The sequence below is a fragment of the Chiloscyllium plagiosum genome, chromosome 35 (assembly GCF_004010195.1).
Source record: "Chiloscyllium plagiosum isolate BGI_BamShark_2017 chromosome 35, ASM401019v2, whole genome shotgun sequence".
Taxonomy (NCBI): Eukaryota; Metazoa; Chordata; class Chondrichthyes; order Orectolobiformes; family Hemiscylliidae; genus Chiloscyllium; species Chiloscyllium plagiosum.
The window spans coordinates 31418899-31435367 of NC_057744.1; the positions used below are offsets into that span (position 1 = coordinate 31418899).

At 42.7% G+C, this 16469-nt stretch overlaps 1 long non-coding RNA gene across 3 annotated transcripts in view; it reads left to right on the forward strand.

Annotated features, from left to right (window-relative positions):
- Window positions 1-16469, forward strand: part of LOC122540732 — a 93885-nt gene that overhangs the window by 1625 nt on the left and 75791 nt on the right. The window lies entirely within an intron of this gene.

Genomic DNA, 16469 nt, shown 5'->3' on the forward strand with positions numbered 1-16469 from the left:
GTGGGGGGGGGGGGCGGTTCGGAGAGGAGGGTGGAAGGGGGGTATGGCAGGAAAGCGGATTTAGGTGGGATGGGTCGGATGAAGGGCCTGTGCCCGAAACGTCGAATCTCCTGTTCCCTGGATTCTGCCTGACCTGCTGTGCTGTTCCAGCAATAAAGTTTCAACTCGGATGAAGGTGAGACAGGGTCGTGGGGAGAAGGTCTGAGTTCTTTTTGGAACAGAAGCACATCTTACTTAAAGAAAACCTGAAAGAACAGCGGGTCCTGTGATGCTGGAGAGACCTGCAGAACCGTTTCAAGGTGGGTTTGCCTGGGGGAGTGCCACTGACTTCGACCCTCAAAGGAAACCGCAGGAACTGCGGCTGCTCTCATTCTGAGGGTCGCTCGATCCGAATCATTAACAGAGCTGCTGAGCTTTTTCAGCAATTGTTTATATTTGTTCTGTTTTTGACCCAGACCCGGTCCGCTCCAAGAACAGTGTCTGGTAACAGAGCGTCTGTCTGTGTGTGAAATGCTGTCTCTCACTCAGTGCCTACCTGCTGGTTGTTTATTTGCAGCTTTTCCAGCCCTCCCCAGCTCAGTCTTGTCTTTGCCCACCTCCTGAAACATTCAGGGTCATCGCTACAATGTAGGCCAGGCGTCTCTGACCTTCTGATTCGATGTAAACGTGCATTGGTTGAGTGTGTGAGGCGGGAGATCGAAGCAGAAGCAGCGGGGAAATTAGTTCAAGTCGACTTTTCTGGCGTGCACCTGCGTCTTTTTCAATCCTCAATGGTTTTTGAGCTGGATATGGCTCACCATTTTTTTTCCGGGAGGTGGGGGTCACTGGTCAAGAGCAGTATTCATTGCCCATTCTTAACTGCCTTTCATCAGGTCTCTTTCAGATGCTAGTAAAGAGCCAGAGCTCTTGTCGTGCTGTGGTCGTTCACCTTTTGACCCAATAATGTTTAAATTTTTAACTTTATTTTACATTGTGGGAAGTGATGGCATTGTGGTATTATTGCTGGTCCGTTAATCCAGACACCCAGATAATGTTCTTGGGACCTGGGTGCAAATCTCACCTCGTAGAATTTGAAGTCAATTTTTAAAAAACTGAATTAAAAGTCTAATGATGGCCATGAATCAATTTTCAGGAAATCCAACTGGTTCATTCATGTCTTACCTGGTTTTGCCTCCATGTGACTCCAGACCCATAATATTGTTGTTGACTTAATTGCCATTTGGACAATTAGGGCTGGGCAATAAATGCTGTCTAACCAATGAGGCCCTCATCATGTGAATGAATAAAAAAAAGAATGTTTTCCACTTAAAACTAAGGTCTGTAATGTGTAACTTTTAACCTTATTTTTAATGTTTTACCCTTTATTATAATTAGTGTAATGTTCAACTTTTAACTTTGTTCTTTCTTTCTGTCTTGATTTTGAGATCCTGTACCTAAAAATCATTTCAAATATTTGTGGGTAGAAGGTCTGTTTGCAAGTCTCACCTGCTCCAGAAGTTTGATATATCTGAACACTGCTTAGAAAGATGACGTGGAGGAGCCGATGTTGGACTGGGATGGACAAAATTAAAAATCACACGATGCCAGGTTATAGTCCAACAGGTGTATTTGGATCTACTAGCTTTTGGAACGCTGCTTCTTCATCGGGTAGTTGTCTACCTAATGTACAGAAAGATGTAGAGTTAGGTGTCAATCGCTTTGCTGTAGACCAGACTGGGTAAGGAGGGCAGATTTCCTTTGGTCACAGATGTGTATTTTTTGTTACAACAATCAGTGATAGTTTTAGTGATGCTAACTTTCAATCCAGATTGAGTTATTGAATTCAAATTCCACGAGCTGCAAGTTTTGAGCCTCCGTTCCCAGGGCATTCACCCTGCGCCTCTAGGTTAAAAAATCAGTAGACATGAACATTATGACACCATCCCCCTCCACTGTAATCTGATTTCTCTGTTTTAATACCCTATCTTCTGTTCTCCATAAGGGACTGGGTTACTAAAGGGATCCTAAACTCTTGGTTTTTTAAAAATATAATATCATTCATGCGAAACCTGAACACTGTTTCTCGCTCTGATACTCTGACATCTGATATCTATTTTTAGGCCTGCAATTTTGTTTTCATTTAGGTCATGATTTATTAACTTGTACCTACTGATAAGTGCAATCAATTGATCTTTCTTATTCAGTGCAACCTAGATTGATCAATTTCTCTCTCCTGCACTGCACTGACATGTACAGTAACCACTTCACAAAGTGTTGAATTGAAGACACTACCAGGGGCAGGTTCATCTAAATGTGAAAGGCTGAGTGAGTGGAGGAAATTAATCAACCTGGGGAATAAAAGATAAACTAAATGTGATCATAACCAGCCACTTAACTGCTGGCACTGAATGTGTTGATTGATATAGTGCATATGATTGCAACATTGTTATCTGTCTCGGGATCAATTTTGTTTTATTCTCAACAGGTCAGATTCAAGGCACTATTTACGTGAATATTACCACAAGTTTCCATGATTTAAACAAAACCACAATGCTTTACTGTGCAAATTACAATACATGTGCAATTTATTTTAAACACCCAAAGTTAAAATGTGGTAAACGTGGTAGATTATAATTGAACACTTTCTGCAGTGTACTTCAAATAGCAAATGCAATCCAGATAGCTCCCATGAATTACACAGCAACTAATGACATGGGGTTATCAAATCTCAATAAATTTACAATGGATTGCAATTCTTCACTTTGCTAATCCAACCTTCAGTGTCCCCCAGAGAGCTACTCCATCGAGGATTGCCTCAGTAACTGCCCCTCTTCTGGTTGATGAGCTTCCTGTCCCTAACTAATCCTCCCCCAAAAACTGCACTCCAGTGTTTATTTACTGGCACAGTCCCAGTGTATGACAATAACTAGCTTCATCAAGCTAGATCATTCCTTGTGTTTTTGCCTGAGCTCTTGTCTCACTCAGCTGTCTTGATAGATGCTTTTCAAACTTTGCCTCAGCTGTACTAACCTATTCATGACACTCAGCTTCTTATACGTGACTACAATTTCCAAGACCTTTTCTAAGACATGACTGCAGCACTTTACTGCTGAAGAAACTTTAGAAATTGGTTCTAGCAGCAATGCAACTGCTATTGCATTCTCTTTGGGTTCCCACAGTGCAGACTTCATAAAGTTTCAGTTGCTTTATTGGCACAACAGCTCATCTCTGCATTGAGTTTGCTTTTCTTTCACATAGGACTTCCTAAACACACTAACTGCACAGAATTCATGTAGTTCTGTTGCCTTCTCTGTAGTACAGCTGATGCATCTGTATTTCTAATGTGGAATCTTACATTCTTGTTCCTCACAGGTTTATGGACCTTCTGTAATCTTTTGAAGTGTCTTTTTTCATGATTTCTGAACACCTTGTAATAAACTGCATCCTTATTGCTGAGTATAACTATTTTTAGCTCTGTGCCAACTGGATCCCTAGTTTGATATTTTTCTGTGTATTTGTGACACCTCCCAATATATGCATTATCATTTACACAAAGAACAACGAAAATTACAGAACAGGAACAGGCCCTTTAGCCCTCCAAGCCTGCCCTAATCCAGATCCTCTATCTAAACCTGTCGCCTATTTTCTAAGGATCTATATCCCTCTGCACTCTGCCCATTCATGCATCTATCTAGATACATCTTAAATGATGCTTTCATGCACACCTCTACCATCTTAAACTTGTGACTCCTAGTAATTGAGTCCTTCACTTTGTGTAAAAGTTTCTTGTTATCCACTCTGTCTATACCTCACATGATTTTGTAGACCCCAATCAGGTCCCCCTTCAACCTCTGTCTTTCTAATGAAAATAATCCTAATCTACTCTATGACTCTCTACTCAACTTCTCTTCATAGCTAACACTCTACGTACCAGACAACATCCTGGTGAACCTTCTCTGCACCCTCTCCAAAGCATCCACATCCTTTTGGTAATGTGGCGACCAGAACTGTACGCAGTATTCCAAATGTGGCTGAACCAAAGTCTTATATTACTGTAACATTACCTGCCAATTCTTGTACTCAATACCCCATCCGATGAAGGAAAGCACTCTATCGACCTGCATTGCCACCTTCAGGGTACAATGGAACTGAACACCCAGATCCTCTCTGTACATCAGTTTTCTCCAGCACTTTTCCGTTTGCTGTATAGTTCGTTCTTGAATTGGATCTTCTAGAATACATCATCTTATATTTGCCCGGATTGAACTTCATCTGCCATTTCTCTGCCCAACTCTCCAATCTATCTATATAATGTTGCATTCTCTGACAGTCACCTTCACTATCTGCTACTTCACCATTCTTAGTGTCATCTGCAAACTTGCTGATCAGACCACCTATACCTTCCTCCAGATCATTTACGTATATCACAAACAACAGTGGTCCCAGCACGGATGCCTGTGGAACAGCACTTGTCGCAGTACTCCATTTTGAGAAACTCCATTTCACTATTACTCTCTGTCCGCAATGTTCCAGTAATGTAAAGGATTGCAAAGGTCATTCTGGATAGGAGTGAAAGTAAGAAGGTTGTTGTTATGGGGGCTTTAACTTTCCAAATATTGATTGGAAATGCTATAGTTCAAGTACTTTAGATGGGTCAGTTTTTGTCCAATGTGTGCAGGATGGTTTCCTGACAGTATGTAGACAGGCCAACAAGAGGTGACACCACGTTAGATTTGGTACTGCGTAATGAACCTGGCCAGATGTTAGATTTGGAGGTAGGTGAGCACTTTGGTAATAGTGACCACAATTCAGTTGACTTTAGCAATGGAAAGGGATAGGTATAAACCAAAGACCAAGAGGTATAGCTGTGGGGAAAGGCAATTATAATGCGATTAGGCAAGTTTTAGGATGCATAGGATGGGGAAGGAAACTTCAGGGATGGGCACAATTGAAATGTGGAGCTTATTCAAGGAACAGCTACTGCGTGTCCTTGATAAGTATGTACCTGTCAGGCAAGGAGGAATTGCTCAAGCGAGGGAACCGTGGTTTATTAAAGAAGTTGAATCTCTCTTCAAGAGGAAGGAGGAGGCTTATGTAAAGATGAGACGTGAAGGCTGAGGGCGCTTGGGTGTCACAAGTTAGCCAGGAAGGACCTAAAGAGGGAGCTAAGAAGAGTCAGGAGTGGACATGACAAGTCTTTGGTAGGTAGGATCAAAGAAGACCCTAAAGTTTTATCTTAGTATGTCAGGAATAAATGAATGACGAGACTAAGATTAGGGCCAGTCCAGAACAGTAGTGGGAAGTTGTGTGTGAAGTCTGAGGAGATAGGAGAAGCGCTAAATGAATACTTTTCATCAGGTATTCACACTGGAAAAAGATAATGTTGTCGAGGAGAATACTGAGATGCAGGCTATTAGACTAGACAGGATTGAGGTTCATAAGGAGAAGGTGTCAGAAATTCTGGAAAGTGTGAAAATAGATAAGTTCCCAGGACCAGATGGGATTTATCCTAGGATTCTCTGGGAAGCCAGGGAGGAGACTGCAGAACCTTTGGCTTTGATCTTCATGTTGTCATTGTCCACAGGAATAGTGCCAGAATACTGGAAGATAGCAAATGTCCCCTTGTTCAAGAAGAGGAGTAGAGACAACCCTGGTAATTATAGATCAGTGAGCCTTCTGTTGGTTGTGGGTAAAGTGTTGGAAAGGATTATAAGAGCGGATTTATAATCATGTAGAAAGGAATAATTTGACTAGGGATAGTCAACATGGTTTTGTGAAGAGTAGGTCGTGGCTCACAAACCTTATTGAGTTCTTTCGGAAGGTGACCAAGCAGGTTGATGTGGTGTATATGGATTTCAGTAAGGCATTTGATAAGGTTCCCCACGATAGGCTATTGCACAAAATACGGAGGCATGTGCTTGAGGGTGATTTACCAGTTTGAATCAGTTATTGGTTAGCTGAAAGAAAAGAGGGTGGTGGTTGATAGGAAATATTCATCCTGGAGTTCAGTTACTAGTGGTATGCTGCAAGAATCTGTTTTGGGGCCACTGCTGTTTGTCATTTTTTATAATTGACCTGGATGAGGTTGTAGAAGGATGATGCTAAGATCGGTGGAGTGTTGGACAGTGCCGAAGGATGTTGCAGGTTACAGAAGGTCGTAGATAAGCTGCAGAGCTGGGCTGAGAGGTGGCAAATGGAGTTTAATGCAGAAAAGTGTGAGGTGGTTCACTTTGGAAGGAGTAACAGGAATAAAGAGTATTGGGATAATGGTAAGATTCTTGGATAAGCAGAGAGATCTTGATGTCCATGTGCATAGATCCCTGGAAGTTACCACTCAGGCTGATGGCGTTGTTAAGAAGGCGTACGGTGTGTTAGCTTTTATTAATAGGGGGATTAAGTTTCGGAGCCATGAAGTCATATTGCAGCTGGTCACCACAGTATAGGAAGGATGTGGAAACATTGCAAAGGGTGCAGAGGAGATTTACCAGGATGTTGCCTGGTGTGGAGGGAAGGTCATATAATGAAAGGCTGAGGGACTTCAGGCTGCTTTTGTTAGAGAGAAGAAGGTTGAGAGGTGACTTATTAGAGACATACAAGATGATCAGAGGATTAGATAGTGTGGACAGTGAGAGCCTTTTTCCTCGGATGGTGATGGCTAGCACAAGGGGATATAGTTATAAATTGGGGACTGATAGATATAGGACAGGATGTCAGAGGTATGTTCTTTACTCAGAGTGGTAGGGGCATGGAATGCCCTGTCTGCAATAATAGTAGACTCCCCAATGTTAAGGGCATTTAAATGGTCATTGGATAAACATATGGATGATAATGGAATAGTGTAGGTTAGATGGGCTTCAGATTGGTTTCACAGGTAGGTGCAACATCGAGTGCCAAAGGGCCTGTACTGCACTGCAATGTTCTGTTCTCCTGTTGCCCAGCCAGTTCACTATCTATCTAGCTAGTACACCTGGACCCCTTGTGACTTCACTTTCTCCATCATCCTAACATGGGAACCTTATCACACGCCTTACTGAAATCCATGTATGTGACATCTACCAGCTTTCCCTCATCAATTAACTTTGTCACTTCCCCAAAGAATTCTATTAAATTGGTAAGCCATGACCTTCCCTGCAAAATATTATGTAGCCTATCACTGATAAGCCCATTTTCTTTCTAATGTAAATATATCGTATCCCTCAGCATCTTCTCCAGCAGTTTCCCTACCACTGACATCAGGTTCACCGTTTTATAATACCTGGATTATCTCTGCTACCCTCCTTAAACAAGGGGGCAACATTAGCAATTCTCCAGTCCTCTGGGACCTCACCCGTGTTTAAGGATGCTGCAAAGATATCTGTTAAGACCCCAGCTATTTCCTCTCTCGCTTCCGTCAGTAACCTGGAATAGATCCAGTCCGGACCTGGGGACTTGTCCACATTAATGCCTTTTAGTATACCCAACAGTTCCTCCCTCCTTATGCTGACTTGACCTAGAATAATCAAACATCCATCCCTAACCTCAACATCTGTCATGTCCCTCTCCTCGGTGAATACTGATGCAAAGTACTCATTAAGAATCTCACCCATTTTCTCTGACTCCCTGCATGACCTTCCTCCTTAGTCCTTGAGTGGGCCAACCCTTTCTGTAGTTACCCTTTTTGCTCTTTATGTACAAATACAAGGTTTTGGGATTTTCCTTAACCCTGTTTGCTAAAGATATTTCAAGAACCCTTTTAGTCCTCCCAATTCCTCATTTTAGATTCCTTCTACTTTCCCGATATTCTTCCAAAGCTTCGTCCGTTTTCACTCACCAAAACCTTAAGTATGCTTCCTTTTTCCTGTTAGCTAGTCTCACAGTTTCACCTGTCATCCATGGTTCCCTAATCTTGCCATTTCTACATCTCATTTTCACAGGGACATGTCTGTCTTGCACCCCACTCAAGCTCTCTTCAAAACCCTCCCACATATTAATTGTGGATTTACCTTCAAACAGCTGCTCCCAATCCACATTTCCCAGCTCCTGCCAAATTTTGCTACAGTTTGCCTTCCCACTCTTCCTTTAGGACCAATTGTCTCTTGTCCATGAGTATTCTAAAACTTACGGAATTGTGATCACTATTCCCAAAGTAATCCCATACTGAAACTTGAACCACCTGGCCAGGCTCATTCCCTAACACAGGTCCAGTGTGACCCCTTCCCAAGTTGGACTATCTATATACTGCTATGTAAAACCCTCCTGAATGCTCCTTACAAATTCTGCTCCATCTAGACCTCTAACACTTAGTGAATCCCAGTCAATGTTGGGAAAATTAAAATATCCCATCAGCACCACCCTGTTGCTCCTACATCTTTCCATAATCTGTTTACATATTTGTACCCCTATCTCAAGCTGACTGTTGGGAGGCCTGTAGTACAGCCCCAACATTGTTACTGCACCCTTCCTATTTCTGAGCTCTGTCCATATTGCCTCACTGCTCCCTCCTCCATAGTGCCCTCCTTCAGCACAGCTGTGATACCCTGTCTGACCAGTAATGCACCCCTTTTACCTCCCTCTCTAGCCCACCTGAAGCATCCATATCCTGGGATATTTAGTTGCCAATCCTTCCCTTCCCTCAACCAAGTCTCAGTAATAGCAATAACTTCATACTCCCAGGTACTAATCCAAGCCCTAAATTCATCTGCCTTTCCTACTACACTTGTTGCATTAAAACAAATGTATCTCAGGCCACCAGTTCCTTTGTTCATCGTCTGCTCCATGCCTACTCTTCCCCTTAGTCACGCTGACTTTGTGATCTAGTTCCTTACAGACTTTAGCTACTACCTTCTCATTTGGTTCCCATCCCCCTGCCACATTAGTTTAAACCCTCCCCCAGCAGTAAAAGCACTCCAGAAGACATTGGTTCCAGTCTGGTCCAGTCCATCCAATTTGTAATATTCTCACCTCTCCCAGAACCAGTCCCAATGTCCCAAAAATTTAAACCCCCTCCCTCCTACACCATCTCTCAAGCCACCCATTCATCCTGAATATTCTGTAATTCCTACTCTGACTAGCACATGGCACTGGTAGCAATCCTGAGATTATTACCTCTGAGGTCCTACTTTTTAACTTGGTTCCTAACTCCCTAAATTGTGTTTGTAGGACTTCATCCCGTTTATTACCTATATCATCGGTGCCTACATGCACCATGACAACTGGCTGTTCACTCTCCCCTTTCAGAATTCCTGCAGCTGATCTGAGACATCCCTGACCCGTGCACTTGGGAGACAACATGCCATTCGGGAGTCTCGTTTTCAACCACAGAAACACCTATCTCCTCCACTTACAATTGATTCCCCTATAACTATTGCCATTCCTCTCTTTTTCCCACCTTTTCTGACCAGCAGAGCCAGCCACGGTGCCATGAACCTGGCTACTGCTGCTTTCCCCTGGTTAGCTATCTCCCCCAACAGTATCCAACACATTATACCTGTTTTGGAGGGAGATGACCACAGGGGACACCTGCGCTGCCTTCCTGCTCCTTCACTATTTGGTCACCCATTTCCGTTCTCCCTCAGCAATCCTAACATGCAGTGTGACCAATTCGCTAAACGTGCTATCCACAACCACCTCCGCATTGCGAAGTTCCAGAGCGAGTAATCTAAGAGTCCATCCGCCACTCCAGAGCCATCACGCAGTCTAACAAGAGCTGCAGCTGGACACACTTCCTGCATGTGAAGGAGTCAGGGACGTCAGCCGGGTCCCTGAGCTCCCACATTGAGTAAGAGGAACATAACACATGGCTGAGATCTCCCAAAATGATTAATTGACAAGTTTACTTGAAGAAGGCTCAACCAAATATGCCACCATTGCTCAAAGGTAGGTCTAATCCACAGCATCATGACCACCACCATGTGTAGGGTAAGGCAGCAGGTACCAAATCAACCTGATCCATTCAGGCTGTCAGCCCAAAGAGCTGACAGGCCGCCAATGAGTGCGAGTCATTATGTCAACATGCAAATTCTACTTGTATGTTGCAATCTATAAAGTGATGAATAGTGATGGTAGGTGCTCTGATTTCCTTTCCATCACATAGCTGACCAGGAATCTCTCCCATTCTTACTGTCTGCTATTGGTGTGTGTTGGAAGAATTTGCAGCTGATAATGAACCTGTTTGGCCATATTATGAACGTGGTTTCTTTGGTCATCTAGTCCTGAAGTGGGACCTGAACACACCGCTTCTCTGTCAGAGGCAAAGACGAGCCATTGCATTGATAAGACTTCTTCACCTAAGCATGATACATATGACAGATTGTGTAGATTTTAGAAATTGAAGCCTCATAAAGTGACACCATTGACTACATTTTTAAACACAAATAATTCATGGGATGTGGGCATCGCTGGCTGGGCCAACATCGATTTGGCATCTCTAGTTGCCCTTGAGGACTGTGGTGGGCTGCCTTCTTGAATTGGTGCAGTCCATTTTAGTGTAGGTAGACCCATAATGCCATGAGGGAGGGAATTCCAGGATGTTAGCCCAGTGACAATAAAGGAATGGCGATATATTTCCAAGTCAGGATGGTGAGTGGCTTGGAGGGGAACTTGCAGGTTGTGGTGTCCCTATGTTTCTGCTTCCTCTTGTCCTAGATGGGTTTGGAAGGTGCTGTCTGAGGAGCCTTGGTGAATTTTTGCCGCGCATTTTGTAGATAGTAACACTGCTGCTACTGAGTGTTGGTGGCGGAGGGATGGGATGGTTGTGTATGCCAATCAAGCAGGTTGCTTTTCCCTGGTTGGTGTCAGGCTTAGAACATAGCACATAGAAGAATACAGCGCAGTACAGGCCCTTCGGCCCTCGATGTTGCGCCGATCCAAGCCCACCTGACCAACATTAGCCCACTATCCTCCATATGCCTATCCAATGCCCGCTTAAATGCCCATAATGAGGGAGAGTCCACCACTGCTACTGGCAGGGCATTCCATGAACTCACGACTCGCTGAGTAAAGAACCTACCCCTAACATCTGTCCTATACCTACCCCCCTTAATTTAAAGCTATGCCCCCTTGTAATAGGCTTCTTGAGTATTGTTGCAATTGCAATCATCCTGACTCCCCAGGTAGAGAGTGTAGTTTATGAGCCATATAGGATACTTGCTTTTATTATCTGAAGTACAGAGAGTATGATGAGAGAATATTCTGGAACAATATAAAACACTACTTGGGTGTGTTTTATGGGAAAAATGTGATTGCACTAGAGAAACCATGGATTTATGAGGATTTTGCCTACACTGAAGAATTTTAGTGATAACGTGACAGTAAATGGACTACAGTTGTTATATTTGTAACAGAAGAGACCAGGGAAAGATTTTAATTAATGCATATAAAACAAAATAAGATCATGAAGAGGGGCTTGCTAGGCCCTATTCCCCTTGATTGACTGTTACTAGGGACCATTGTTAGTGTAATAAGCAAGAGAATTAAAGAGGTCTTGAGCAGATGTGTTTTCATGAAATTTAGTGTCTTAAAGGTCGGTTGATACAGAAACACTCGTACCATTTTAAAAAGTATTTGAACCTGCAAATGCTTCCACCACACACCAATGGCAGATAGTAAGAGCGGGAGAGATTCCTGGTCAGCTCTGTGATGGAAAGGAAATCAGAGCATCTACCATCACAATTCATCACTTTATAGATTGCAAAAAGCGAGTAGAATTGCATGTTGACAGAGTGACTCGCACTCACTGGTGGCTAGTCAGCTCATTTGGCTGACGTGCCACAATGGTTCAAGTTGATTTGGGACCTGCTGCCTTGCCCTACACATGGTGGTGATCATGGTGCTGTGGATTGGGACCTGTCTTTGGGTAGAGATGGCATATTTGGTTGAGCCTTCCCCTCATAAACTTGCAGGGCTTTAGGCCAACAGCTGGAACTTGGAATTGAGTTGATCAGCAACTTGGTTGGCATCTACACAGTGGGGCAAGTGGTCTCTGTCCTCAGAATCAATAGGAATCTATGAGCAGTAGTGAACAGTTGGTTTTCAGACTGGAAAGAAGTGTGCAGTGGTGTCCCTGGATCAATAGTGGGACTTCAGGATTTTTTAATATGCATTGGGCCATGTTGTGGTCATATTGAAGCTCTCATCATTCAGGTGCTGTGGCTGCTAATGTGCAACTTGCAGTTTTGTGTAATTTCCACACTGGGCTTTGCAAAAAAACTGTCATCAATCCCTTATCCTCCCGTGCCGTTGCTGCATTTTCTCACCTATTGCCTGTTCAACTTCTATTGAAAGTTGTCTCGTAATCATCAGTATTTGCGATAATTATTTGAGTGCTGATTGTTACGACCTGGGGTAAACTTCCAAGCTCAGTTTAAAACCAGCAACACTAAAGATTTATCCCATGCAGTAATCTGTGAAAATTCAATAGGCCAAGAACTAGTTAAAGTAAAAACTGACAACTTCTATTTGGATCTTCCTGTGTCTCTTCTTCTTAAGGATTTCTGCTTCACAGGTTACTGATCGATAAAGGGACCTTTTTTTAAGAGAGCTATTTTCTGGGCAGTGTGCAGACATTGTTGATTTGGTAGTTCTCCTCTCGAGCAACAAAACAGACAACAGATGGGAGGTGGAAGACTTGGAAAAATGGTGCACTGAGAACAACCTCGCTCTCCATGCCGGCAAAACCAAGGAACGAATTACTGAGGATGTTACTCATGCCCTCCTACACATTAACAGCACAGAGGTGGAACTAGTGGAAAGTGTCAAACTCCTGGGAGTGGTCTTCAACAACAAGCTTTCTTGGACACTTCGTGTGGACGCACTGGTTACAAAGGCCCAACAACATCTCTTCTTCCTCAGGCAGCTGAGGAAATTTGGCATGACGGCGAATACCCTTGCCAACTTTTTTTAGGTGCACCATCAAAAGCATTCTATCCAAGATCGGAGACAGTTACAGAGAGTGGTGAACTCGGCCCGGACAATCACAAAGGCCAACCTCCCATCTATAGAATCCATCTGCCAGGCCCACTGTCAAGGAAAGGCCGCCAGCATTCTCAAAGATCCATCCCACCCTGGCAAAAGTTTTTCTACAACCTCTACCATCGGGGAAGAAGGTACAGAAGCCTGAACGCATGCACCAGCCGGTTTCGAAACAGTTTCTACTCGACTGTTGTGAGAATACTGAATGACTCTCAAACTCTTAACATTCGCCTGTACCTGTGTCTTTGTTTTTGTTGCTGTTTACCTATTAGTTACTCATTTATGCTACTTACCATTTAGAGCTCTGCCTATATTGCTCACAAGACAATGCTTTTCACTGTGCCTCTGTACATGTGACAATAAATTCAATTAAATTCAATTTAATTCCATTCCATTCCATTCTCCCCTCCCCTTCCCTCCCCTGGTCTTATACCCCCAAAGCATCGGATTGTGTCATTGGCTTTTAAGATTGTCAATTTACTCAATTCAAACTGGATTGGAGTTTGGTGTTTTCAGGGTTTAATTTAAACTGGCCTAATTCGAATTTGTTTTGTTGTTTCCAGACAACCAGCTAATCAAGTTGTTTGAATAAATGTTACATTATATTTCTTTTCAGAACATTTAGTTCTGTCAGGTAGTTCTGTTGCTTTTAACTCTAACGTATAGTAAACCTACATCTCCATAACACCACCCCCCTTAAGCATTTTTTTCTTAAGAAAAAAATGAGCTATCATAATAAAAAGGCGGCTTCATTTTTTTTTAACTTTTTAAACCCATTACCCTAACATACAGATAACTTTTAATATTAAAATTCACCTTAAACTTCTTCCTATACATTAAAACATTAAATAAAGACAAATCTCATCTAAACTTTATCAGTTAAGTCTGTGATAATGCATTTGCGATTACATTCTTCCAAACCGCAGCATGTAGGATTTTTAAATTAAAAGTCTGTAACATAAGACTGCAATGAAATAGTCTAATACTCTTGTCTTTAAAGTATTTTAAGAATGTAAGCAGATTGTGATCAGTGTACACCACCGTCTCTGACACATTGTTTGTGACGTGCACTTTAAAATGTTGTAAGGCCAGTATCAAACCCAGTAGTTCCTTTTCAATAGTGGAGTATTTCATCTGGTGGATGTTGATCTGCTTTGAAAAGTAACCAACTGGCAGTAACCATCCTCATCTTCCTGTAGGGGTACAGCTCCAACTCCTATATCATTCGCATCGATGGTGACTTTAAAAGGTTTTGAAAAGTTTGGTGTAGCTAAAACTGCTTTAATGGTTAATATTGCTCTCAAATGGTCGGATGCCTCCTGGCATTGTTCTGTCCACCAAAACTTTGTGTTGTTCTTCAGCCAATCAGTTAACAATGCCACCACTTTGCTGAGGTTTGGAACAAACTCCCGATAGAATCCGCTGAGTCCTAAAAATCAAAGTACCTCTTTCTTTGAGGTTGCTCGAGGAAATTCCTGGATGGCCTTCATCTTTGCGTTCTGACAACGTTGCGTCCATGACCGATGTTATATCCCAAGAACGTCACCTCTGCTTTCACAAATTCAGTTTTATTTAAGTTTATCACCAGTTTTGCTTCTCGTAGTCATTTAGAGCTCTGCCAACTGTGCCATGTGATCTTTCCAGGACTTATTAAAGATCACTACATCGTCCAAATGGACTGCACAGTTTGTTAACCCAGCCACAACTCCGTTCATGAGTCTTTGGAACGTGGTGGGTGCGTTCTTCATTCCAAAGGGCGTCACTTTAAACTGATATCGCCCATTTGGGGTTACAAACACAGAAATTTATTTCGCCGTCTCTGATAAGGTACCTGCCAGCAACCACGCATTAAATCCAACTTTTAGTGATGTAACTGGCTTGTCTGACTCTCTCGATACACTCCTGCAATCTACGAATTGGATTTGAGTCCATTTTTGTAACTGCGTTGACCTTCTGATGATCCACGCAGAATCATTAAGTCTCGTCCGGTTTGGGAACTAAAATGATCGGCGAACTCCACTCACTTTGTCTTGGTTCAATGATGTCTTCGTTGAGCATGGCCTCCACCTCCATCTGGACCTGTCTGGCTTTGAAAGGATTAAGCCGATAGGGGTGTTGTTTTATCGGAGCAGTATTCCCTCTGTCTACTTCATGTACAGTAGCATTAGTCCTCCCCATCTGATTCTTACATATGTCTTTATACTGCAGTAACAAATCTTTCAACTGTGGTCTATGCTCCTGAGACAGCTTACTAATCTATCTCACTCCTCAAGGACTACTACATATTTTGAGGCCCCTCCTAAATCCATATTATCTGTGGGGCAGTAACTAACACCTGTTTCTCCAATTTTCTCTCTAGTATAATATGGTTTCGACATGTTCATATGACATACTAGATACCTTTTTTTTTTCTATCTGGCATCTTTACTAAACAGATCGCCTGACTCAACTTTTTCTCAGTTTGACAGGGACCACTAAATCTGGCTTTGAAGGAATCACCTAACACTGTTAACAGTACTAATACATCATTCCCTCCGGAAAATGTCCAAGTATCAGAGCTTTTATCTGCCACCTGCTTATAACTCACCTACTGGATTTAGTCTCTCCCTCATCTCCAATACATAATTTAGTGTGATATCGCTGACTTTGGTCCTGTCAAATTTTCTTTAATTAATTTCAAAGGCCCTCTCACTTCATGCCTGAATGCTAACTCAAAGGGAGTAAACTGAGTAGATCCATTTGGGGCATCTCGATTGGCATACAATACGAATGGGATACCTTTATGCCAGTCATTTGGGTAATCCTGACCGTCTGCTCTCAACATCGTCTTCAAGCTCTGATACCACCTTTCAAAAACTCCCTGGGATTTAGGATGATATGCACTGTATTTAAAATGCTGTATACCTAAGCTATCCATAACCTCCTTAAACAGCCTAACAGTAAAATTTGACCCTTGGTCCGACTGAATCTCTCTGGGTAGCCTGAACCATGTGAAGAAAGCTACTCCTCTACTACCCTTTTAAGCCTTCATACTCCGTAATGGAATTGCCTCCGGAAATCTGGTAGACACTTCCATTCTGGTTAACAAGTACTGGTTCCCACTTTTAGTTCTCAGGAGGGGACCTATACAGTCAATTATAACCCGTGTGAAAGGTTCTTCAAATGCAGAAATTGGCAAATGCAGCTGGATTTATTACCGCCTGTGGCTTGCCTACCATTTGGCATGTGTGACATGTATGGCAAAAGCTAACCACATCCTTGTGCATTCCAGGCCAATCAAAATGTTTTTGTACCTTCGCCTGAGTTTTTTGTACCCTTATGCCGCTATCTGTAGGAGGTCACCTATGAACTATCCATAACACCTCTTGTCTGTACGCTACCGGTAACACAATCTTGTGCACTTCGGCCCATTTGTCCTTTACACTAGCCTGTCATGGTCTCCATTTCCGTCTGAGGATTCTATCTTTCAGATAATAGCCCTTCGGAATATTCTCTGCCTCCTTTTCAGAGTATACATCTGCATATGTATCTTTTATTGTCTT